The sequence below is a fragment of the Centropristis striata genome, chromosome 6 (assembly GCF_030273125.1).
Source record: "Centropristis striata isolate RG_2023a ecotype Rhode Island chromosome 6, C.striata_1.0, whole genome shotgun sequence".
In the NCBI taxonomy this organism is placed as follows: Eukaryota; Metazoa; Chordata; class Actinopteri; order Perciformes; family Serranidae; genus Centropristis; species Centropristis striata.
Window position 1 is genome coordinate 29616167 of NC_081522.1, and position 6000 is coordinate 29622166.

At 37.4% G+C, this 6000-nt stretch overlaps 1 protein-coding gene across 1 annotated transcript in view; it reads left to right on the forward strand.

Annotated features, from left to right (window-relative positions):
* enc2 (ectodermal-neural cortex 2) overlaps positions 1-4762 on the forward strand; it is a 33781-nt gene extending 29019 nt beyond the window's left edge. Inside the window, exon 12 of the mRNA XM_059335897.1 lies at positions 238-4762. The gene's annotated coding sequence lies outside the window, so the exon portion shown is untranslated. The remainder of the gene's footprint in view (positions 1-237) is intronic.
* The last annotated feature ends 1238 nt before the right edge of the window (positions 4763-6000 follow it).

A 6000-nucleotide genomic window follows, 5' to 3' on the forward strand; every position in this document is an offset into this window, starting at 1 on the left:
ATTTGAACCACAGGGTGTAATTAAATCAAGCAGCAGCACTTTTAAAGCTTTATATTATATTATGTTTATAAGATTTATAATATGCCATATTAAGTCAGAAATTCTTAACAGCAGTGTTGATTTCTCAGATAAACTGAAGTGTCTGAGGATAGATATCCAGTATGTACACAGATATGACTGAGGACAGTCCTAATCTCTCTCTCTTTCATCTCTCCCTGTCTTCCTGTCTTTTTTTAGGTGTTGATGTCCACTGAGAAAAGGACACAGACTGGAGGAGAATCTCTGAGACTCCACCCTGCAGTGAGCAGCTGGCTGAGGCTGGAGCTGGGCACAGGACCAATCTTCAAAAAAACAAAAAAACAAGTTGCACCTCACAGACGTCAAATCAGTCCTCAAGCCAACAGCACAGCACCCACGTCTTAACACACAAAGAGAGAATCACTCTCCATATGATGCTTCCTCAATAATGTGATACTCCTCAGACAGATACTTGATGGAAATGACTGACGGGGAATGCTTCCGTTGACAGATGGAGCGCTCACACAAACCTACGAGTGATTTTTTTTCTTTTTCTTTTTTGGTTGTGTGAGTGTTTTGTCTCAGGTCTTGTTTGTTTAATGTTTTATTGGTCATGAGATTCACTACTAAACCATTCCAGTGTATAGATATAAACTCCAACTGATTACAACCTATACATACTTTAGTTAAGTATAAGTACCACATCTTCACCAGTATAGTGTTAACGAAGGGACTGGCTTTGAGAGGGTTTTCAGGAGAGAATTTAAACTGCCATGTCTTTATCTTCTACATAAAGTCTGGCTCATTTTCTATGGGTTTACATAGAAACAAGTGAGTGTCTGGCTTATCAGCATTTGATTAGACACATTTTCTCACATGTAAATTAATTCCCCTTAGTGGAGGAAGGCTGAATTTCTTTTTTATTTCACCTTTATTTTACCAGGAAGGAGAGACGTGGCCAAGATAACAGCCATACAAACATTACAACATATTGAAAATACAACATACACTACATAATGTACAATAACTCTAATTAGAATAGAAAGTTACTGGTGACAAACACCAGGTAGTTAACTTAAAAATTGAAATTATATAAGGAGCCTCAAGAAATGTTCAGGAAAAATACCAATTTCACACATCAACAGCTGCATACAGAGCCAAACATGAGTACAAATGTGTATTCATTATTTTTAAAACCAACAAGTGATCGATTACTAAATACTCCTAGGGCGCTTTTACAACCTGTCCATTTGGTTAGTCTGAATCAGAGTGAAATTGATACTTTTGGTTTGTTTGGAATTTAGTCCGGTTTGCTTTCACAGTGCAGAAATGTAATGAACTAAAAAAAATGATTTGTAGAGGGGCGTGTATGAAGGCAGAAGGCTGGAAAAATACTTATTTCTTACTGGTTGGAAAGTGGTCTTGAACCGGTTGTTTTGGTCCTCACCGGAGTACAATTGGAACTTCATAAGTAACTAAACAAACTGTAACAAGGATTTAACCGCACCAGTTAGCAGAGTTGTGAATCAGCAGAGGCCCCACGATACGATTTTATCCTGATACTTGAGTCACAAAATTATATTATTGGGATGTTAAGCATTTTGCGATATGGTGAGTATTGCGTTACAACATATTGCTATTTGTTTAACTGAATTTTGTGTCCACAAAATTAAATTCAATCAAGAATTGTTTTGTCAAATAAGAAAAAATTCTCAGTCTATTCATCTCACTTCAGTCTTTTTATTTCTCCACGTGGCCCTCCGGAAAAAAAACGAAACGGTGAAAATACTGACGGCCGTCGGAACACTAAATATTGATACTTGGCGGCCATGAATCGATATAATATTGCCACATAAAATGTTGGGATACTGTGCTATAATGATTTTTGCCCCCAACCCCTACCAGTTAGATTGAAACAGACTTAACTTTGGATTGTGAAAGCAGCGTTAGTCTGTCACTTACTGCTGATGTGAGTCAAACCAGTTCTTAAACTGGTCAATGCTTTGTTGTTCAGAGTGATTTGACAGAACATCATGCTTGTATTAAATGCTCAGTACAGGTAATTCTATATGGCAGACTATATAGTGTGACATAAATGTGGCCGTTCTCACTAAACCTTCAAACACGTGATATAGCAGTATACAAGTGATGTTAACTAGACTGTTGAAACGTTTTAGAAAAATACAAAAAAAGTAGTCTTCAATATTGCTGAAATTCATGAATGAGAAGTTAAAGGATGCAGTAATAGAAGACCTCTGGTCACATTAAAACTACAGGAGGTGAGATTGAGGAATGAATGTTTTTTACCATAGGATGACACTAGTTTGCTGTAGCATGATGAGTTGGATCTTATGACCCGTGGTAACAGTGTAGGTGTTTTTTCAGTCAGCTGAAGTGCCAATACAACAAATTGTTTGATGGTGTTTGTGATGAGTTCTTGGTGAAGATATTTGTACTTAAAACCATGGTGTCATCATAGTCTTTTAACTTTATCTTGTCCTTTTGGCTGCATCCAATATAGGGACAAATATCTCTAAGTATCTTATGAGGAGACACTAACAGATTTCTGCTGGTGGAGCCTGAAGTGTGCTCCAAAACCTTTGAAATTACACAAGTTTTACTTTTTTTGCCTTTCTTGAGTGCCAGAAACACTTTTACTGAGCTTTTCCAGTCATTTTTGATAAATGCTTTAACGTCCAAAAATAACAAAAAGGCACAGGGCACACATTTGGGAGCATGATATGTAATTAAAATGCACATTTTACATCTCAAGTTGTATTCTTTGTATTTCCAGTCACACGTTTTAGTGTTGAAATGAAAGTAACGGTAATAATAGCAGCAGAGTTGTGGAACTGGGCTGTTGGTGTCACATGGAGATCATCTTTGATTTCAGACATGGTGCCATTTGTGTTTTTTTTTTTATAAATATAGGAAAAATATGAGAAGCACAGAACGGCCTCGTGTACAGTGTGTCCTGCAGAAACCAGCACTGCCAAAGAGTTTGAAGCAGAAGCTGAACCCTGAACTGAATTATGTTTTTTTCCCTGACACCTATGCACTTTTGATATTTATCAATGCATTATTAGCAGGTGTAAAATAGTTTCTACTTGCTGGAGATAACACCAGCTGTCACTATATAAAAAAAAAAGGGCACAAAATGGATGGACAGAATTTCTGCAGGACACAGATGCATTATGACTGATGTGTATTTGCTGGTGTTGTAAGTAATTTGTATTTGTCCAGCTGTTAAAAGAGCCGCTGTGATGAGACTAAAGACTGGTGGTGTTGTAATTTCTGACTTTAAAGGTGCAATGTGTAATACCTGGCCACATGCACCAAAAAAAAACAGAGGACAGCGTTTCAATTTATTTTCTTCCTAAATGCAGCGATCACACGATGAACTCATATGTGCTGTCACTAGTAGAGAGCTAGGGAGAGATGGCAGGTCAACAGTAGATGTCACATAGAAGTTGTGTCATGAAGGGACAACAAAGCTTCATTGTCCCTTCACTAGTGGTGTACACTATCTGAAGGTTGGGTTCCCTGAAGATTACTTTGAGATCCAGCTCAGCACTGTGTGTCAAGTTGTTTTAGTCATGAATTAGTCAAAAACTAAAGTGATTAAAGTGTATGAGAGCTTAGAACATTATGATATGAGTACATGAAGTCCATTCTCATGCTCAATTATGTTCTTATTAAGTATTTTTGGGGTTTCTACCGAGTGAAGGGACAATGAAGCTTCGTGAACCATTTGCTTTATTTACGGAGCCCACTAGATGGCGCTCTTTGTTCAACAAAGAGGTGAAAAACACAACACAACACTTAATTACCATTACTTAAGCCATCTAGTGGGGTAAAAAAAAATACAACAAATGGTTCAAGAAGCTTCATTGTCCCTTCACTATTGCTACCATTTGTTACACATATTTGCTAAATGATCCCTTTTCTTCTACATGAGATTTGATTACAAAAATAGTAAAACCATGGGACAAAAATCCATGCTGTGATTTGGTATGGGGCCTAACATAATCACATTTTAAAAATTTTGTTCATTAAATCCACAACATTCATACCAAATGTATGAAATCTGAATCCACGTGATTGTATAATGGACATTACTACATGGACTCGAGAACACTTCGTTGTCAGCAAACACAGTTCGTCCCTGCATAGACTTGACCCTGCAAGGAGAAAGACAGACATCAACGACAACCAGAAACGCTGCCAACTTCTCTGGGCAAGTGGTCTGATGAGTCCACATTTACTTTGTAGAAAGTGTGAGTTTAATAGTGAGTTTTTGTAAATCCTGGACATCCTGTCCTCCGGGCGGAAGAGGAGAAGGACCACTCAGGTTGTTACCAGCACAAAGTTCATACAGGTTTTGGATCAACATATGCTGCCATCCAGACAATGCCATATTCTGCACGTGCAACAGCATGGCTTTGAAGGAAAAGAGTGCAGGTACTAGACTGGCCTGCCTGCAGATCACACCTGTCTCCCCTGAAAAAGGTGGCGCAAGCACAAAATACGGCAACAGAGACCCTGGACTATTGAGACGCTGAAGGTCCAAGAATGGTAAAGAATTTCACTTTGAAAAGTCAAAAACTTTGAGTATTGGTCAAAGAAAAGCTGATGTAACAGTGGTAAACACGTCCCTGTCCCAACGTTTTTTGGAAAGTGTTTCAGGCAAATTCAGAATGATGATGTATATTTACAATAAAGTATCAGTTTGAACATTAAAAAACATTGTATTTGTACAGTTTTCAATTGAATATAGGATATCAAAAAGGATTTTAAAAATGATCGCATTTGGGTCTTTTTGGATCTATCAAAACTGTTATTTCTTCACACATTTTTCTTATAATGTTGGTTTAATTTGAGAGTCTTAAACCTAAAGTCTGGCCATATCTTACGACATATACTACATACGGGTGTGTATGTAACTGAGTGAGTAAGTGATCATACTTTGTTTGCAGCGCGTACCTGATATTAAACACATCTTTGACCTGATAGGGACAGTGCTTTTACTTCTCATTTCAATTGAAAGGTAATTATTAGGACCAAAAGCTCTATTGTTCCTCTTAGGTTTATTATATAATTCAGCATATTATTACTTCTTTTGGGACAAAAGCATACTAACTACTAATATCCAAAACATTCACATCATAGACACTACCATTAACTATTCCTGTAAGACATTGCCCAAAAAATATAATTTTCAGTTAAGTATGTTTCATAAAGACATTTTAACATTGTTCAAACTCTGTTACTATGGCAACTTATGATGAGAATCTAATCTAATTGAATTTTGTTTATGGAACTAACTGACACACCCATGTTATGGAACTGGCTCCTTTCGCAGTTAGATTGTTGTGTTAATTTGTGCAGCAGACCAAATCTGGTCAGATCAATTTCAGTTCTTATTTTCAGGGTTTCAGCTTGAGAGCGGCTGAAGAGCTTCTTTCATTCATTCACTCCTTTGGAAACAGCTTCACTCTTTAGTCAAGAGTCAGTCTTTGATCAATACAGATTCTCAGCTGAGGGAATATGTCATTAATGCACGCATGCAATGAAGTCCCTTTTTTTGTACTGCTATGCTAATAGAACCAATTACAGGCCTAGTAATAATTTGCCAAGGTCCCTATCTTGCCTCATTTGTATCAACAGGCCACAGTCACAGCAAGACTGACTGAAGATGAGGACACAAATTTACAGAACCATACCACCAGGGAACTATGGTCCAATACAACTGAAGGATACTTTCCCAAATCGAATTGTTAATTTGTTCTACGCACTTAATTCAAAGACAAAACTGAGGTAGGCGTTTTTGGAGCCAATGAGTGACAATTAAAGTCCATGCTCAGCTTCAGTCTGCAATGTTAAAAACCACAAACCAAGCCAGAAATCTGCATGTCCTCATGGACTCAGACATTAATTACCAAATCAGCCTACTGTCACCTTAGGAGTATATTGAGTGTTAAA